Source organism: Malus domestica, chromosome 03 (assembly GCF_042453785.1).
Source record: "Malus domestica chromosome 03, GDT2T_hap1".
Classification (NCBI taxonomy): Eukaryota; Viridiplantae; Streptophyta; class Magnoliopsida; order Rosales; family Rosaceae; genus Malus; species Malus domestica.
This window is the reverse complement of record NC_091663.1, coordinates 17,944,241-17,964,418: the sequence shown is the minus strand read 5'-3', so window position 1 is coordinate 17,964,418 and position 20,178 is coordinate 17,944,241. Positions and strand designations below refer to the sequence as shown.

Genomic DNA, 20,178 nt, shown 5'->3' with positions numbered 1-20,178 from the left:
ATCTGAGGGTTAATTTGTGCATCACAATTAATCTGAGGTGTTGAGTATCATAGTTTATTGAAAAGCAATTGGAAATCAATTCATGTACAAGTGTGTCATGTGTGAAGAACGGACCTCTAACTAATCCATCCATCATCTCATTTCTTAAATTCGCTTTACAATCTGTCTAATTTTATAAGTTGTTTGTTTGTTTCGAATTCGTCAAAACCAAAATCCCCCTTTTACTTTGTTGTTTCAAAGTGTTAAATTTCTATTTCATGAGTGTTTTTAAGTTGTTTTGAGTCTTTAGAATCTGTTTTGTCCCTTGAGTCTATTCAAACGTTTTTAACTTTGTTTTTATGTTTTCGAGTAAGTTTAGAGGTTTTAGCAAGCCCTCCTAATCCCCGGTTTAGAACGATCCCTACTTGCATTTATACTACAATTTGACAAGAAGAGGGTTTAATTTGAGTGCTTAACTTTCATCGCATCAGCGATGCTGTATGACACAGAATGTTGGGCGGTAAAGCATCAACACGTACACAAAATGGGTGTAGCGGAGATGAGGATGCTTCGTTGGATGTGTGGGCATACGAGAAAGGATAAGTTTAGAAATGAGGATATCCGAGGTAAAGTAGGAGTAGCTGAAATTGTAGGAAAGCTGAGAGAAAATTGGTTACGGTGGTTTGGACATGTGTAAAGAAGGCCTACTGACGCTCCGGTTAGAAGATGCGACTACGGGATAGAGGTTCAGGGCCGAAGGGGTAGAGGAAGATCTAGGAAAACTTTGGAAGAGACTCTAAGAAAAGACTTAAAGTACTTGGATCTAACGGAGGACATGACACAAGACCGAGCACAATGGCGTTCTAAGATTCATATAGTTGACCCCACTTAGTGACTTGGATTTTTCAAGTCTCCAACTGAGAAGTTTTCCTCACTCGAGAAATTAAGGGAACACTACCTCAACCTACATGCTTCACTCACAAAGCTTCAACATATAAGCTTCAACAAAAGAAAAATTCAAAGAACTTAGTGAAGAAGGCTTTGGCGTATTTAACACAATACGTTGAAATGAAGCAAAGCTTATTTATTGATATCTCCGATAAGTTACAAATATGTACATATACATGAGTCAAAATAAACAAACAAGAGGGGGCCTTCACAAAGGTTCCTTAGGAGAAGTCACAGCAGTCGGTAGAGCCCCAGAAAGAGAAGGCATCGGAGGGTGATCACTCAAAGCCTCAGTACTGGACAGAACCTTAGAAGGAAGAGGCATCAGAGGCTGATCATTTGGAGCTTCATTATGCGGTATAGCCCCAGAAGACGAAGGCAATAAATGCCTTTGGAACAAACCCACAAACCTCTGATGATCAAGTAAAATCTGACCATCAGATTTCTTCATCTGGTCAAGCTTCCTCTTCATGTTTGTAGCATAGTCATGTGCGAACATATGCAACTGTTTATTCTCATGCTTGAGCCCTCTAATCTCTTGCTTGAGACTCATCATTTCGGCCGCCAATGATTCAACTTGGCGGGTTCGAGCAAATAGGCGTTGGGCCATATTCGACATAGAACTTGCACACTGAACATTGAGAGCCAGATAATCCTTAACATCCAACTCATCAGACCGTTTGGAAAGAAGTCTGTTATCTTTGGGAATGAGAATGTTCCTGGCCACCACCACAGCGGTCATATCATTCTTCATCACGGAATCCCCAACGGTAAGAGGACCAGTAGGGGATAAGAAACATAGGCGCCATATGTTGTCTGGAGAAGGTGCGGCTGCCTCTTCACCAAGGTTCAAGTCAAAACGACGGTCGAAAGGGCCAGACATTTTCAAAGGTGTTGAAGAGAGAAGAGGTCAGACAAATCAAGATCTTAGAAGTGCAAGAAGGGAGCTTCTACTGGTGGAGATTCAAGTGTGCTTTGGAACTTAATGCCAGCCTCTATAAAAATCTGCACTCGACGGAGCTTCAGAAATCGAAGAGGTGTTTGCTTTCTCAAAAGCTGGGCTGCTCAGAGACCACGAGGGCCGATCTTAGAGATCGAAAAGGTGTTTGCTTTCTCAAAAGCTGGGCTGCTCAAAGACCACGAGGGTCGATCTCAAAAATGGAAGAGACGCTTGCTTTCTCAAAAGCTGGGCTACTCAGAGACCACGAGGGCTGAAATCGAATAGGCACCTGCTTTCTCAGCCTTGTCAGCACCTGTCACATGCACACTCAGCTTTGTGGAAATTACGGGCAATCCGTCGAAGGTTTCTGGTGAAGTAGAAAGCACGTGAATCTTACTGTTCAATTATCCACTTTCCACAAGCAACATCAGCTCATGGGTACCACATATAACTTTACCAAAGACCTCTGACAAAGTTTAGACACGTGAAGCTTGCAGCTCCCATTACATCGCTATGACCAAGAAGGGTAAAAGAATAGCAAAGAAACAGCACTAACAAAGTTTAGACACATAAATTTTGAAGGTTTATCTACCATATTATTACCCACAAGGGTAAAGGAACAGCACCACTGCTGGATAATTGGAAAGTCCCTGTGTGTCAACCTCTGTGCTCTGTGGCAAGGTAGACTAGCAAAAATGCCCAGCCTTTACTCACATTCGAGAAAACACTCCCAACAAGATTGCTTGCTCCAAAATCGAAGAGGCACCGCCCTCCGAATCTCAAGAGCCAGACTCCCAACAGGGTTACTTTCTCAAAAATCGAAGCGACACCGCTCTCCGAATTTTAAGAGCCAGACTCCCAGCATGATTGCTTTCTTAAAAATCGAAGAGGCACCGTTCTCCGAATCTCGAGAGCCAGATCCCCGACAGGATCGCTTGTTCAAAAATCGAAGAGGCATCGCTTTCTCAACTTCGAGAGCCATATCTCCTTGGATAAAGCTTGTCTGTAATCTTCACACGCAACATCAGCTTTCTAGATACCACATACCACTTTTTCAAAGTGCTCTGACAGAGTTAAAACACGTGAAGCTGGCAGCTCCCACTACAGTGCTATGACCAAGAAGGGTAAAGGAATAGCATTACTACTTGTTGTTAGAGAGACTCCTATATATGTCGACCTTCATCCTCAACGAACAGGCAGACCTGCAAAAATGCTCAACCCTTCCTCATATCTGAGAGGGCACTCCCAATGAAGCCTCTCGAAATACTCAGCTTTCTTTCCCCCCGATAATACCTCTGCAAACAAGCTACACCAGAGCAAGAATATCTCATATCATCAGGGTTAAAAGCAAGAGTATCCCATATCATGCTTTTTCCATTTCTTTTCCTTTGGCCTTGTTCTTACCTGCAAGACAAGGAGAAAGAGAGCAGTTAGTCAGCACTTGGAATCAAGCTTCCAGTCAGGAACTGACTGCCTGGAACCCCTTACCTGATTACTTACCTAGCATTACTCTCGAGTACTCATCTTCAACATCTTATGCTTTCAAAAAAGATACCATATCTGCCTGAGGAACATATAGGGCAAGTGGGAAGGATACAAGGAAGCATGTGGAGACAAGCGTAACAGAACACGTGCCGATACTTCCACTACTTTGTCAACAGCAAAAGTATCACATATCACCAGGGTCGAACGTACTCTAGATTTGATGGACTTGTTTTGACCCTCAAATTCTTCAGTCGGCCTTATACTCTGAAGGTAACCAGAAAACCCTCCAGCCCAGTTCAAGAATAAGCCTGTGGAAAGTTACTTCTTCAAAAGCAAAAGCATCTCATATCATCTCTTCTCCTTTTCTTCTCTTTATCCTTCATGCTGCCTGCAAGATAAGGAGAATGAGAACAATCAACCGGAACTCGAAATCAAACTTCTGATCTGGGACTGATTGCTTGGAGCTCTGATTGCTTACCTTGTCTGTCACCTCTTTCAGCAGATCCCCTAGCTCGGCGACTTGGGGGACTCCTACTACATGGTTTGTATCGCGCTTGACCAAGCCTGAAACTACAAGTAAGCTTCAAGTGAAATTGATACATTACCTTGTGCATCTCCACCAGTTAAAGATACCATCCCTAGACGGAGGAAGAGTACTTCCAGAGAAGATGCCACATCTACCTATGAGACAGATAAGGCAAGTGAAGACGATACCACACTTCGGTACTTAGAAGTTTCGTGATTACTCAGCGGCTTGGATCTTGCAAGTCCCTAACAGTAGAGTTTCCCCTCCAACCAGGAGGCCAATCACAGAGTGACACGTGTCGACATCACAAGCCAATCATAGCGCGACACGTGTCAACATCGGAAGTGAATCACAACACGACACGTGTCAATTTCAGAACAAGGCTAGAAACTCTCTTCTATAAAAGGAGATCATTCTCCCAAAATATTTCCTAATGCCATTTGTACTAAATCATTCACTTGTACCCACTAAAGGAGAGCTTGAACCTATGTACTTGTGTAAATCCTTCACAATTAATGAGAACTCCTCTATTCCGTGGATGTAGCCAATCTGGGTGAACCACGTACATCTTGTGTTTGCTCTCCTGTCTCTATCCTTTTACATACTTATCCACACTAATGACCGGAGCAATCTAGCGAAGGTCACAAACTTAATACTTTCTGTTGTACCAAAGTCCTCACTGATTTTGTGCATCAACAATCCTTAAGTCTTTACCTTTTTGCATTGGTAATGGATGAGTTAACAGGACATATTCAAGATGTTATTCCTTGGTGTATGCTTTACGCAGACGATATAGGGTTGATAGATGAAACTCAGGAAGGGGTAAATGCGAAGCTTAACCTTTGGAGAGAAGTGTTGGAATCTAAAGGTCTTCGCCTAAGCCGATCATAGTCAGAATATATGGAATACAAGCGGGATGGATGAAGTGGAAGAGTGCATCCGACGTGTTGTGTGACCGTCGTATGCCACTGAAGCTCAAGGGAAAATTTTATAAGACGGCAATAAGGTCGGCGATGCTGTATGGCACAGAATGTTGGGCGGTGAAGCATCAACACGTACACAAAAATGGGTGTAGCGGAGATGAGGATGCTTCGTTGGAGGTGTGGGCTCACAAGAAAGGATAAGATTAGGAATGAGTGGGTTGGACATATGCAAAGAAGGCCTACTGACGCTCTAGTTTGAAGATGTGACTACGGGACAGAGGTTCAGGGCCGAAGGGGTAGAGGAAGACCTAGGAAAACTTTGGAAGAGACCCTAAGAAAAGACTTAGAGTACTTGGATCTAACAGAGGACATGACACAAAACCGAGCGCAATGGCGTTCTAGGATTCACATAGCCGACCCCACTTAGTGGGAAAAGGCTTTGTTGTTGTTGTTGTTGTTGTATCTTAATGTGTAATTACAGGTGAATTCTGGGGGAAGCTAAAGTTGGTTGCTGAGAGAAAGGTATGTCCATCTTCGCCTTTGATTTTCTTGGTTTTCATTGGAACTGTATTTTACATAATATGAATTTCGAAGACCATTACACAAAACTTTTGTACGAGGTTTTGAAATTAATTGAGTTGATGGAGACTTGTGCAGTTGAAATGAACATATAAGAACCGGCAGAGATCTTATGCAACTCAAATTTTTTTCCCTCTCTTTACTAGTTCATAATAAAACAAGTCTAGATAGAGTGACTACAACCACCAGCTCCAGAATAAGTCCTCTTGGCCTTACCTCAAAGGAAACAAAAAATTAAAACTCACTTTGTTTTCTTGTTTGAGTCGTTAAAAAGAATAACACCTCTACTTTGATTGGCCATTATACAGAAAAATGGTGCGATTCTTGATTCCAGGTATGGCTGAGTGATACGTCAAAGTGGGATTATGTGTTCCACTACGACAACCACTTGCACTTGCTGTATCAAAGCCTATCACATTTTTGCTTAGTAAATAAATTGCTTTCTATCAAATGATAATTACTTAGAATTTTGTGTCGTATAATGTAATTAAATAGGACCAACATTTGGTAACGGCCTATCTTATTGGAAGGCTTGTCCTGATTATCTTTCCATCGCCGGAAAGCATTCCAACATGAAAAAGAAATTTCTTGAGCCAGCAGAGCTGAAACTGTAGAATGCCTTAGGGGCTTCGTAAAAATACAATTCATCTATACAATTAGATAAAAGCAGAGGCAGGGATGGCCCTCGTTTTGAGCTAGTGACTCTTGAAAGGAATTGTGAAACTTGATTTCACTATTCCAAGAAGTTATATTATTTCTTCAATGCTAATTCTTTACATATAGTAAGTTAGTAACCAAATCGATCACAAAATAACACTCTGTCGTAATTAAAAGAAAAAAAAATATAGTAATGTTAACAGAAGCCTTGGCCTGTGGATACTGCTTGGTGATAAGCTAGTGTATTTAGTAGCTTTTTTTCGCTTGTTTGTTACGTATGTGCATCCACATACACGTGTGCATGCATTATCGGTACTTTTAAGTGGTATCGTATTTGTTAGTTGATCATATGTATCAGTTGTCAGCTGTTCATCTGTTGATTGTACATTTTGTGTTGTTCAGTGATGTCTTATTTATAAATGGAATTAACTGAAATTGAGGAGACTCTTTCTCAACTACAAAGGATGAAATAAATGAAACAAAAAATAAAGTCGAATAGTTTCGGTTGTCCCAATACAAATTTTGGCTCGAAGGACAATGGAGAAATATGAAAGGAAAACTAACTGCTTATCCTCAATTGTTTAGGTGGGTGCTGCAGAAGCGGAGAGATTTTGCAAGGCGTTTCAACGGATTCATAGGAGACTTGTATGTACAATATGTTTTTCAAGGAACAATAGTCGTAAATATGAATTTAGTTTCTGTCTACATTGCTGAAATTCCTCGATTCTATTTGCTTCAGGTCTGTGAAGGACTGAGTTTGGATGCTGCCCAAAAATTCCTGAACTTGCCGTGATCTGTACCATAGATTCTGTGTGCTTTTGTGTATGGTGATTAGAAGCTTTTTCCTTCGTCTTCCTCCAAGGAAACTCTCGTGTCAAGGAGTTTCCGGCGACCACCCCCCTGTGATAGACAACTGAGATTAGACCCTTGTGATTGTATGAACTTTGTTAAACCATTCTTACCTGAGCTAATAGGCGATTGTTGTTGGGATTGTTTTGGACCTTTACAAGTGACAAGTTTACCTGTAAGTATAATCGAGGTTTTCCATCTGTTTTGTTCGTTGAACGCCAATCTATGACAACGCTATACGAGTCTTCCTTTGACGTTTTACATTTTCCTTGGTTGCAGTTAATGGAAAAAGGATGGAAAAATAGTACACGAATCACTTGTACGTATAAGGGAGATTTGATGAAGGTGGATATAAGTTTTGTGGAGGGAGCTTCAACACAGAAACGCCGAGCTAAGGGTTTTGGAGGGTTTTTGGAGCTTCTCCAGCTTCTGAGAGAGAGAGAGAGAGAGAGCGTTATCACAATAATATTTCTAGAGGTGATTGGTTAACTTAACTATTTTTTAGTTACCATGGAAGGTTGTGAACCTCCACGGTAACCAAAAAATTGTTTGATTTGTTAAAAAATTCATCTCTCTGCCAATGCTCACCACTAGGCTACTTTCATTGGTTTTAGTCCTCAAATATATCATTTTTTAAGAAATGGTAGCAAGTTAAGGCCATCTCCGATAGATAGAGCTAAAGGTCCAAAAGCTAAAAAATTGCCTGATTTGTTCAAAAATTTATCTTCAACAGATGGTTGGGCTATAATTCTGTGGAGCCCACTAAGTTATTATTTGGCCAAAGGGGCATCAGACTGGCCAAATATACCCTCCTTTTAGCCATTTTTTGGGATCTAGCACCTCACTTGCAATAATTTTATTCAAATTCAATGGCTAGATTTGAAAACATCCAAAGATAGTTTAATTGAATTAATCAATCAATTTAAAGTATAAACTAAAAACTAATAAATTATTGAGGAGTCTATATTGAGCCCGTTCAGTTGAAAATAATATATGAGTATGGTCTGACACTATATATTAAAAAATAATTTTTTGCAGGGCTATAATTTTGGATGGGACTATAACTAGCCATTTCGGTTGAAAATGACCTAAAATAAGCACATTTGCCAAAAGCTCTTCAATTAGAGATTATTTTGTTCATTTTTAGGGCTAATATTGGCCCAAAGCCTTTCGATAGAGATGACCTTGAATAACCTCATGTTTTTATCAACAGTTTTTTTTTTTTTTTTTTTTTTAAAAAAAAAAACCTCGTTTTAGACATTTCATCAACGTAGTACTAAAATTTAAAGAGTTACTTAAGAATAGGGAGACAACATTTGCCTTTATTTTATGAGAACAACTTGTATGACATGGATTTACAACCTCGTTATGTGTCAATAACACAAGAACATGAGAAAAAAAGTTAACACATGTCATTGTATAATTAGAATGAAATGCCATGTAGCAGTATGCCTGTACAAATCCTTTTCTCATTTTACCCTCCACCCAAGAAAAATAAATTAAAATAGGGATACAAGTAGCAAAACTTACTTTCCATGGGAACAAGGGTAGCGCCCAACATTGACAAAAAAAAAATGGATAGCTATCACATCCCAGCCCGAGCCCCTACCACATCCCGGGCTCGACTCGACCGTAGCACAATATTGTCTGCTTTGGGTTGTTTCTGGGAACTCACACGAGAACTTCCCAGTAGGTCACCTGCCTCGACCACGCCCTCACGGTTTTGTTTCTGGGAACTCACACGAGAACTTCCCAGTGGGTCACCCATCATGGGCTTGCTCTCGCGCGCTACTCGCTTAACTTCGAAGTTCCGATGGAACCCGAAGCCAGTGAGCCCCCAAAAGGCCTCATGCTAGGTAGAGATGGGAATATACATATAAGGCTTAGATGATCCACTCCCCTGGACGATGTGGGATGTTACAATCTACCCTCCTTAAGGGCCTGATGTCCTCGTCAGCACACTTCCGACCGGGGATTGGCTCTGATACCAAATTGTCACATCCCGGCCTAGGCTTCCACCACATCCCAAGCTCGACTCCACCGTAGCACGATATTGTCTGCTTTGGGCCCCGACCACGCCCTCATGGTCTTGTTTCTTGGAACTCACACGAGAACTTTCTAGTGGGTCGCCCATCATGGGATTGCTCTCACGCGTTACTCGTTTAACTTTGGAGTTCCGATGGAACCCGAAGCCAGTGAGCTCCCAAAAAGCTTCGTACTAGGTAGAGATGAGAATATACATATAAGGCTTAGAGGATCCACTCCCCTGGACGATGTGAGATGTTACAATAGCCCCCTAAGATACTACAATTTAGTATAAAGTAAATTTTGAATAATAGTTAGCCTCTATGATGCAAAGTTGGATTTGTCAAGTTTGCCCAAACAAATGTGTTCCTATTCTACACTTGAATTTAAATTTAACCGACAGTAATTTAGGTTAATTTAGTGTAGGTTAGAGCTTGAACTTTACACTCTAGAATGAATAGTCATCGTTTGTGTGTCCTAGATTGAATCATCATGGATCTTATTGTTTTACAACATTGTGAAGAATCTTATTTTGGCAATAATTTTTTTTTTTGGGGGGGGGGCTACAAAATCGCATGAATACCAACTTAAATATAAAATTACATGATGTAAACAGCAAGAGACATTGATACTAAAATATAGCAAGTGGCCCTCTAACACAATGGTGAAGAAGAGTGTTGCCTTTACACTACGGCATGGGTTCAAATCTTGTCAACTCTCTAATCTAACATCTAATCGAATAAATCGATCGTTTAACAAAATGAAAGTGGAGAAGCAAGGAATTGGCGAACATTGTATGTTTTAACATACACACTCTATATTCATCTGCCGTGGATAAATTATTGACCAAAAATAAATTCCACCAGTTTGCTGGTATTTTGTGGTAGTAAGTTAAATTTATTGCACTTATCTTAATGTGTAATTACAGGTGAATTCTGGGGGAAGCTAAAGTTGGGTGCTGAGAGGAAGGTATGTCCATCTTGCCTTTGATTTTCTTGGTTTCCATTGGATATGTGGTGACTATATTTTACATTGAGTATGAATTTCGAAGACCATTACACAAAACTTTTGTACTGTGTCAAATTTTGACACAACTGGTTTCTGAACATTTTGGAACAGAAGACGAACATAAATTTTGACACAACAGGTGAATTCTGGGGGAAGCTAAAGTGGGAACATGTGTTCCACCACCACAACCACTTGCACTTGTTGTAAAAGAGCCTATCACATTTTTGTTTAGTAAATAAATTGATGTCTATCAAATGATAGTTACTTGGAAGGAAAACTAACTACTTGTACTCAATTGTTTAGGTGGTTTTCAGGCTAGATCTGTCCCTTGCACAACTCTCCTGGGTCTTGCTTGTCGGGCAAGGTCTGCTGCTTGGTGTACTGCAATATGTGTTTGTTATTAGTTTGAATGGTGCCTTTGTGGGGTCTATGTTAGGTCTTGAGGCTCACAATCAAAACTAATATGGATTTGAGCATGTCACTGTTATCTTTGTATAACATATTGTTCTTTTTTGGTTATTAATTGGGTTGATTACTTGCACCACAAGTTACTTAGACTTCTTCATTCTATTGGATTGTTACAAATGGGTTAAGTCTGTATAAATTTCTTTTTCTTGCCTTGTAAACAAGGACTTTTATTCATAATATCATATGTCCAATTAAGGGGAATTCAGGGCCCTTCGGATTATCTTTTTGGTTATGGCTAACACTAAAGAAGCAAAGTAAATTAGTTCAACAAGATTAATCATAGATGAAACTTTGAACAAAAAGCAGTAAAAAATGATGTAAGATACCATGAAAAATGCATAAAACAACAGATCTACTTTATGTAAGTACAGACAAAAGAGACTCGAGCAAGATTATGACCTTGTTAGGCAAGGTTCGTCTTCTTGCAACCACTTCTCTTTGTGTTTTATAGGGCTTGTAATCTTTGGAGAATGAAATGTAAATCGGGTTTACTAAAAGGATTAAATACTACAACACTAGGAAAGGTAGCAGAGCTTCTAAAACTTGACAAAAAAAAGTTTTCTATGGTGGACCTATTACTAAAAGGGTAGAGTCTAGTCAAACTAAAGCATTTTGGTTTCTTGCTTGTTTGAGAGCAAAGTTATATGTCTTTTGATTGATTTGTTGAGTATCATTGTCCCTTGTTGTTTTTATAGCCTCTCTAGCCCGACTGTCCAAGCCTTACCTTTTGGTGATGGCCTCTAGAGTATGGTGAGTCACCATTTATTTACCTATCCATGCCCTTGAAAAGTGCTTTTTGCTGAGGATGAGCTGCCCTTTGAGTGTCACTTCTCACATAGGCTTGTTGCCTATTCCTTGGCAAAAATAATTTTTAATTCTTCTTGGGCTGTCGACTTGTCCGAGCCCAATCCTCCTTCTACTTTCTGCGTTCTTAGGCCTCCGATCACACTAAGCCCAACATTAAATATCCACTCAAACATGTTATATGGGTGCTGCAGAAGTGGAGAGATTGTACAAGGCATTTCAACGGATTCATAAGAAACTTGTATGTACAATATGTTTTTCAAGGAACAATAGTCGTAAAGACTAATTTAGTTTCTGTCTACATTGCTGAAACTCCTTGTTTCTATTTACTTCAAGTTTATGAAGAATTGAGTTTGGATGCTGCCCAAAAATTCCTCAACTTTTCGTGATTTATAACGGAGATTCTGTGTGCTTTTGTACATTTACATACTAAAAGTTGCCAAGTACCTCTTCATTATGACATCAAGTGGTGGGCTCCTTGAAAAATGAAATGACCAAAGTGCTTAGAGGTTGACGCTTTTTATCCTTTTTGGGAGCTGATTTGAGCCTCTAAGGTGATCTCCAATAGAAAGGGCTAAAAATGACTTGATTTGTCCAAAAGTTTATCTCCAACCGATAATTGGGTTATGATTCTTTGGAGGTCCCATGCCATTATTTGTGTCACATCCCGGCCCGGGTTCACCATATCTCAGGCTTGTTCCACCACCGTAGCACGATATTGTTTGCTTTGGGCCCCGACTACGTCTTCATGGTTTTGTTTCTGGGAACTCACACGAGAACGTCCCAATGGGTCACCCATCATGGGATTGCTCTTGCGTGCTACTCGCTTAACTTCGGAGTTTCGTTGGAACCCGAAGCCAGTGAGCTTCCAAAATGCCTCGTGCTAGGTAGGGATGAGAATATACATATAAGGATCACTCCCCTGGGCGATGTGGGATCTTACAATCTACCCCCCTTAGGGGCCCAACATCCTCGTCGGCACACACACGGCGAAGGTTAGGCTCTGATACCATTTGTCACATCCCGACCCTAGTCCACCACATCTCAAGCCCGTTCCACCACCGTAGCATGATATTGTCCGCTTTGGGCCCCGACTACACCCACACAGTTTTATTTCTAGGAACTCACACGAGAACTTCCCAGTGGGTCACCCATCATGGGATTGCTCTCGCACGCTACTCGCTTAACTTCAGAGTTTCGATGGAACCCGAAGCCAGTGAGCTCCCAAAAAGTCTCGTGTTAGGTAGGGATGAAATATACATATAAGGATCACTCCCTTAGGCGATGTGGGATTTTACAATCCACATTGTAACATCCCATATCACCCAGGGGAGTGATCCTTAAATGTATATTTCCATCCCTACCTAGCACGAGGCCTTTTGGGAGCTTACTGGCTTCAGGTTCCGTAGGAACTCCGAAGTTAATCGAGAAAGAGGCCAGAGCACTCCCAAGATGGGTGACCTACTGGGAAGTTGCTCCTGAGTTCTTAAAAACCAAACTGTGAGGGAATGGTAAACCTAAAGCGAACAATATCATGCTACGGTAGTGGAACAGGCCCGGGATATGGTGGCCCCGGGCCGGGATGTGACAAATGGTATCAGAGCCAATCCTTGGCCGGAAGTGTGCCGACGAGGACGTCAGACCCCTAAGGGGGGTGGATTGTAACATCTCACATTGCTCGGGGGAGTGATCCTTAAATGTATATTCTCATCCCTACCTAGCACGAGGCCTTTTGGGAGCTCACTGGCTTCGGGTTCCATAGGAACTCCGAAGTTAAGTGAGAAGGAGGCCAGAGCACTCCGAAGATGGATGACCCACTGGGAAGTTGTTCGTGAGTTCCCAAAAACAAAACTGTAAGGGAATGGTAAGCCCAAAGCGGACAATATCGTGCTACGGTGGTGGAACGGGCCCGGGATGTGGTGACCCTGGGCCGGGATGTGACAATTTGACCATAAGGGCATCAGGCTGGCCAAATGTAGCCCCCCTCTTATCTTTTTTTTGGGACTCGGCTCCTCAATTACAATAATTGATTTAAATTCAATAGCTAGATATGAAAACATCAAACGGCAATTTATCTAAATTAATCGATAAATTTAAAGTATAAACTTAAAACTAATAAATTATTGAGAGGGCTATGTTTAGCCCATTCGGTTGGAAATTGTATATGAGTACAACTTGACATTGTTCATTTAAAATATTTTTTTTACAGGGAATTGTGACAACCCGTCTCGAATTTTATTATCGATGGTGTGAAATGATGAATTTACCCTTGAATGTTTGTGGTGTTGTGTGGTTTAGGTTTTGGTTGTTGACCAATTAAAATTTTTCCTAAGTGTTTGGACCCAATTAGAAAAGAGATTTTTGTTTGTTGTGATTGGATGCCCAAAACTGGACACCACACACACATACCCAAAGTAGCCCGTTGACTCTCTCTTTTTCCTCCCTCTCGCATTTTCTGCCATTTCCGTACAAGCGTACGGACAACCTTCAAACCTACACTTCCAGTCACGGATCGAAGCTGGGGAAGTGGTCTTTGTGTTCCTTGCAAGTCCAGGAGCTCATCCATGCCATTTGTTGGACATGAAACCTTTGAAAATCCAAGAACCAGAAACCCCAATTTGGTGTACTATTCATATGATCGTGATCGTGACGTTTTCAAGGAGTTTTAAGGCTCTAGGAAGCTTTAGGACGTCTTCACGAAGCTTGGGAAGTAATTTTGGAATGTTTTGGACGTTGGGAGACTCGGGTTCTAGGAGTTGCTGAAGTGGCCGGAGTATCGTGCTTTCTCCGATGAGTTTCCGCGAGTATTGGGGCTCAAAGTTGGTAAGGTTTTGTTCCTTGCATCATAAGCTTCATTTTGAGACAAATTTCATAAGTTTTGGTTAAGAAATGAAAGAGTTACGAAGGTTTGAATAATTTTTCAGTTTCCGGCGATAGCAGCGACATCGGCGTCGGGCTCTGACAAACTAAGGAAGGAGGAGGAGAATATTCATCAAAGTTGACAGAATATTCTAACGCCGTCAGGTAAATATCCCTAACAACGTTAACTATTCCGTTCCCCGTGCCAGGCATGTGCCTGCGCGTGGCCGTGCGTTTGGCGGTGCCTTGGCCGGCGCGTGAGTGCTTAGAAATTTTTTTCTAAAAATATGAGGATGTTCCTGAGCTTGAGTAGATCTTGGTGGTATATTCAAATACCCCATTTGAGCGAGCAATGTATGAGAAGTTATTTTCTAGTTTTGTGTATGTGCTTTAAATCATGTTTATTTAGTTATTTCGCATATAGGTGAGACCTAATCCTGAGGACGAGCGCCATCAATCGAGTCTCGGGGGCTAAGACCCTTCGACATACTAGTGAGTGGGCTTTTGGTTTTCCGTATATACCTATATACTTGAAATTTTTTCCCAGAAAATGAATTTAAATAATTATACGTTTTGAAATGCCATGCAAAATATCTGCCTATTTTATTTATGCATTAGTAGTTGCATATATTTATAATTGGTGCTGCAGACGCACAGGTAAGTGCCAGGTAAGTTCATAAATTAAAGATATGAGATTACTTTAGTTATGTGATATATGATGTGATGCATTGAGAGCTCATAAACCAGCACCCCGGTGTTAGTGGTCCAGCCCAGAGTTAAGGCACAGTCCTTCACGTGATGTTCACCTCCCACACCATATGCTCACCTTGGATCCAAGTTAGGTGCACATGCTTAATCGTACAGACCACCTTAGGTGGTTCCGACTCGTAGGTGACCCGCGATCATTCGCACCGCCTTCACATGATCGTAGCACTAGAGCATCTTTATTTTACACCTAGTCTTGTCGTACAGACCACTTTAGGTGGTTCTGACTCGTGTGCAGGATTTGATATGATTGAGATTGGTTATGAGCTATAGACTCAGCCGTGCAGGTCACGTTAGGTGGATCTGGCTGATATGATATCTGGCATTGATATATTTAACTGGATTACTTATAGCATTTCATTGAGATACTTTGGCATGGTATATTTCTATGGATTTTCATCCTGAGCATGATTTCTGATATAGCATATATTATTATTTTCTAGGAAATTATACAGGTTTTATGACAAGGGGTTAGAACTTTTGAGAAATGAAATGATTTTGAAAAGCTTTGTTTTTGCCTACTCACACTTTCTGTTTTGCGCCCCTCCAGGTTTTAGGTAAAAGTGCGTGGAGGCTCACGGGGATTTCGACGGTGGTTCTGACAGAACATCTTAATGTAGGATCACCCTTGGGTGTTGTATAATTAGTACTTGTCCTGCCTAACTGCACTTAGGCTACTTATGCTCTGGTTGTGTAATTCACACTTAATCTCGCACTAGCACGTTATCTTAACTAGTACTGCTAGTAGGTTGGTTTTTTTTATTCACTCGTATTCTCCATATCTTTATTGCTTCCGCACTGTGCACATGGTTACGTCACTCTCACGTGACGGCCAGCACGCCTTGATCTAGGTCGGGGTGTGTCAGAATAATTCTAGGCGAGTTATATTTAGCTATTTCAGTTGGAGATGGCCTAAATTGTGCACATTTGCCAAATGCTTTTGATTGGAGACTGTTTTGTTCATTTCTAGGGCTAATATTGGCCCAAAGCCCTTCGTTAGAGATGACCTTAAATATCCTCTTTTTTTCTTTTTTTTTCTTTTTTTTATCAACAGTTAAAATAGCCTCTTTTTTGTGAGGCGTAGCCCACCCTCCTTTAGACCATCTCCAATCTTTGAGTTAAAACTTAAAAATTTTAGCCCATAAAATTTAGGTTTTAACTCAGAAGCAGCTTTTTTGTTCAAACCCTTCTGGGTTGAAATTTTAGCCCCAGATTATTAAAAAATGAATTTAGGCTTTTTTATCGTTATACTATTCCATCCAAAAGTTTGATTTTAATTCAAAGTGATCAATACATAGAATCAGAACAAGTGCTGAAATTCGTGCGGGAGCATATACTTTAAATTTTAAAGAGAGGGTTCGAAAACATATTTATTCTGATTCAGAGGGAGAAATGCACTGAAGTACTGATGTATACCATGTGCCGGAATTTACATATAGTAATGTTTTTTTCTTAAAGTAACTTTTTTAAAAGAAAAAAAAATTATGTAGACTATCATAATTTAATTTTATGAACATTTTAACCTAAAAATATTTAGATTCTGACAAATACTAAAAAATCACTAACCGATACCATGAAACTCGTGAAACACTATGAAAGAATATGAAACACATAAAAGAATTTTTTTTTTTATAATTACTTTAGCAGTTGGATTTAAATTTGGACCATTAGATTTTTTTTTTTTACCATTAGATTTCATCATATTAGATTTTAACCGTTGGATTCAATGAATTTATAAATATAAAACTTAAAAAGGATATACATATATGATGGAATTTGAGATAAGTTTAGAACCTAAAATTTGAGTTTACTAGAAATGAGTTTTGAGTTTTAACTCATATTTGCCCCAAGGGTTGGAGCAATTTGAGATAAGTTTAGAACCTAAATTTGAGTTTACTCGGGTTGGAGTAGGTCTTAGTGTAGATAAATCATTTGTTAAAAGAAAAGCCTCTTTTTAGACATTTTATCAACGTAGTACTAAATTTAAAGAATTACTTAACAATAGGGAGACAATATTTGCCTCTATGTTATTAAAACAACTTGTATGACATGAATTCACTGCTACATTATGTCTTGTGTCAATAATACAAGAACATAAAAAAAAAGTAAAGCATATCATTGTATAATTAGAATGGAAGGCTGCCATGCAGCCGTATACCTGCACCATACAAATCTTTCTCTTATCTTACCCTCCCAACAAAACAAAACAAAAAAGGTATGGAGACAAGTAGCAAAACCTACTTTCGATGGGAGCAAGGGTAGCGCGAAACATTGACCAAGAAAAAGGATAGCCTCCAACGTGGAGATATATGGTAATTCATTCCTTCAATGAAAAGAAAGAGACAATTGGAGTTTGGACAGCTTCCAAGTAGAGAGGAGGACACTAATAGCATCCAATGTTTCGGATATGAGTTTTTCTACAACCACTAATTAATTTATCACCTAACTTATTTAGATCTCAATTCATATGTTGTGTTCCACTTTGAACCTTATCTATTCACAACGTATAAGACACCGTCATATAATTTAGTATAAAGTAGAATTTGAATAAATAGTTAGCCTCTATGATGCAAATTTGGATTTGTCCGGTTAGCCTAAACAATGTGTTTCTATTTTACACTTAACTTTAAATTTACTCAACCGTAATTTAGGTTAATTTAAGACTACAAGATCAGATGAATATATGAAATTACACGAGAATCGGGTGATGTAAGAGTATCTCCAAAGGAGATGTCAAATCCTAAGTGGAGATATGACTGTGCATATTTGACATAAAAAATCCATTCAACTGAAGTATGATTTGCTAACTGAATTTGAAGCCTTTGTGTTTAGGAGTCAAAGTTGACTTCAACTTTAAATTAATTTTTTTTATTAGTTTAATGGTGAATGCCTTTTTCCACTAACATTTCAACCAATAAATTTTGTTTCAATAATTTTTTTAATAAATACAACCATTTAAAGCTCTATATTAATAAAAATAATATTTGACAAATCGGTTAGAAAAATATAAGACTTCAGATTGTCACATCAGCCATTAATCGTAATTTGACTCTAATAATTTGACTTTTCCATTGGAGATGATCTAAGCTGCAAGATATTGATACTAAAATAGTCTTACGAAAATAGTATAGAAGGAGGTAAATTGAGAAGTCAGCTTGGTCATAGATTAAACCACAACTAGTGACCCAATAGTAAGAGCGCAAACTGCAGCTCCCCAATAAACAAAAAGTTGTGGGAGGTTCCGGGTTCGATACTCTGAGTTAGTGAGTCTGCTTGATTGTGACTCATAGTGACATTTCTCATAGCTTTTCCCGGTTCGAGAGCGGTGGATAATAATGACTTACCACCAGTTTTTCCCTTTCTGAAATAGAAAGCTTGGTCATAGATTACTACCAATCTCTCCACCACTTTTGAATGGAGGACCATCAGATTCAGATCGGACGGACATTAATTGACTCAAGTAATTAAGTGATGCAATAATTTCGATGGAAAATATTCTCCAATTTATTTCATGCATTCCAACTTTTCATTTAGCTATTTTTTTCTTTGTCACAGCATCACCTTTTTTTTTTTTTTTTTTTTTTTTGTGGGTTTTGTCGGCCGATTTCTTGTAGACAACAACTTGATCATATGCTAACTTTGACGAGATATGTAAATACATTTTGCATGTATAACTCGTGATGATCATTCTATTAGTATTATTATACATCTAATATAAAAAGCGGGAATGTAATCCGAACTTGATTACATAGCAGAATACTGACTCTTTTGGTTGACTTGATTAAGCCTAAATCTAAGATGCATGAGTCAAAAGTGGGAAAGAGTGATTAAATAGTTTTGTAGTTTGTACACACTTGGTTAGTGACAATGTGTTTATGTATGTCAAATTTACGAGAAATTCTTTTACTAGAGAATGCGTAGTGTACATTTTCAACACATAAGATAACAAGTGTCTAACTTTAGGCGTTTCACTGCTGTAAAGTGTAAACATCACCAACCATTCTTGTAGGTAGGCACGTGGATGTGGAAAAATGATAAGTTACCAGTAACAGATGGAAAACTAGTCTCATATACTTTCATGGATGTCTGAAAGTCAAAGATGGAGTACCATTCTGCCATGAATTAGCAGTCCCACTGCCACCCATATCATATGTCTATACATGGGAGTAAGATTTTTCTCTCCTTTCTCCCCTTCTATTCCCATTCCATTCTCTCATTTCCTCTCGTAGATTGTTTTTCATCTTCTTCTGACTATTAAAAATTAAACACAAAATGTTGACGTGGCTTAATTGTAACTGTTCGAATATGAGGAGACGGAAGAGAATGAAGATTAGGAGGAAAGAGAATCCTAGTTCATGTATATGCGTGGGGCATAGATCCAAAAGAATGTGTGGTTTTGTATGTTGAAAGTGGGTTGAGGGTAGCTGGCTGTGAGCCTGTGAATCCGTGCTGAACAACGACAAGAACAATGAATTGTCGTTAAATTGGTCGAACATCCAAATCACCAAACTTGACTTTAGTTGAACAACATGTTTTAGTTCAGTGAACAAATTACAAATCAAATTAAAAAAATAACAAATCAAAGTAAAGAGAGGACAACAGAGCTCATCTCTAGAGGTAACGCACTTTGTTACATAATTACATAATTATACTTGGATTGAATCCGAAGATAGCATGAAGGAAGCATCGCGTTCACACACACAGCGACACCGACACCGACACCGACACCGCCACGTTTTCTGACATTAATGATATTAATAGTATTGGCAATGGCACCACATGACATCACAACAGTACAAAAATAAAAACAAATGTTTATCGTTATTTGGTACGAAGAATACGATGTATCACCAATCTAAATTAATACGGGGGGTGGGGGCCCCACAAGGAAAGCCGAGAGGAGAGGCAAGTGGCCGTTGATTTTATTATGATTGCTTTCATATCATTGATTCCAGCTAACATCAATCATACCTTGTCTATCTATTCATTCTTCATAAATCAAGTAAAACGCTTAATTTAACAAAGAAGCCAAACAACACATCATTTTAAATCTCTTTCAAACTACGGTCTAGTAATATTCTTCTTCATTTGTAAGTGACAAAACTTAAATTTAATTTTCACCAATAAAAAATATGAACCACATTGCCTCTCCTTCCTCTTTGCATAGATAATATCGGTTGTTTAAATAACATAAAAATGCTTAATTGGACCGAGATAATTCTCTTGCAATCCACGTTATAATCATCCTACAAACACATAATGTACTATTTGAATACAAGATTGAGTTACACATCGACATTACATATTTTTAATACAACTAGGCAATTATAATAAATTAATATTAAATTCGTCGTCAACAAAAT

At 39.2% G+C, this 20,178-nt stretch overlaps 1 long non-coding RNA gene across 1 annotated transcript; it reads right to left on the bottom strand.

Moving 5' to 3' along the window:
- Positions 1–6,484: 6,484 nt before the first annotated feature.
- On the bottom strand, positions 6,485–7,350 carry LOC139194460 (uncharacterized). Its single transcript, XR_011579310.1, has 2 exons — positions 7,060–7,350; positions 6,485–6,937 (listed from the first exon to the last, which is right to left on the bottom strand). It is a non-coding gene; the product is annotated as an uncharacterized lncRNA (long non-coding RNA).
- Between the last annotated feature and the right edge of the window lie 12,828 nt (positions 7,351–20,178).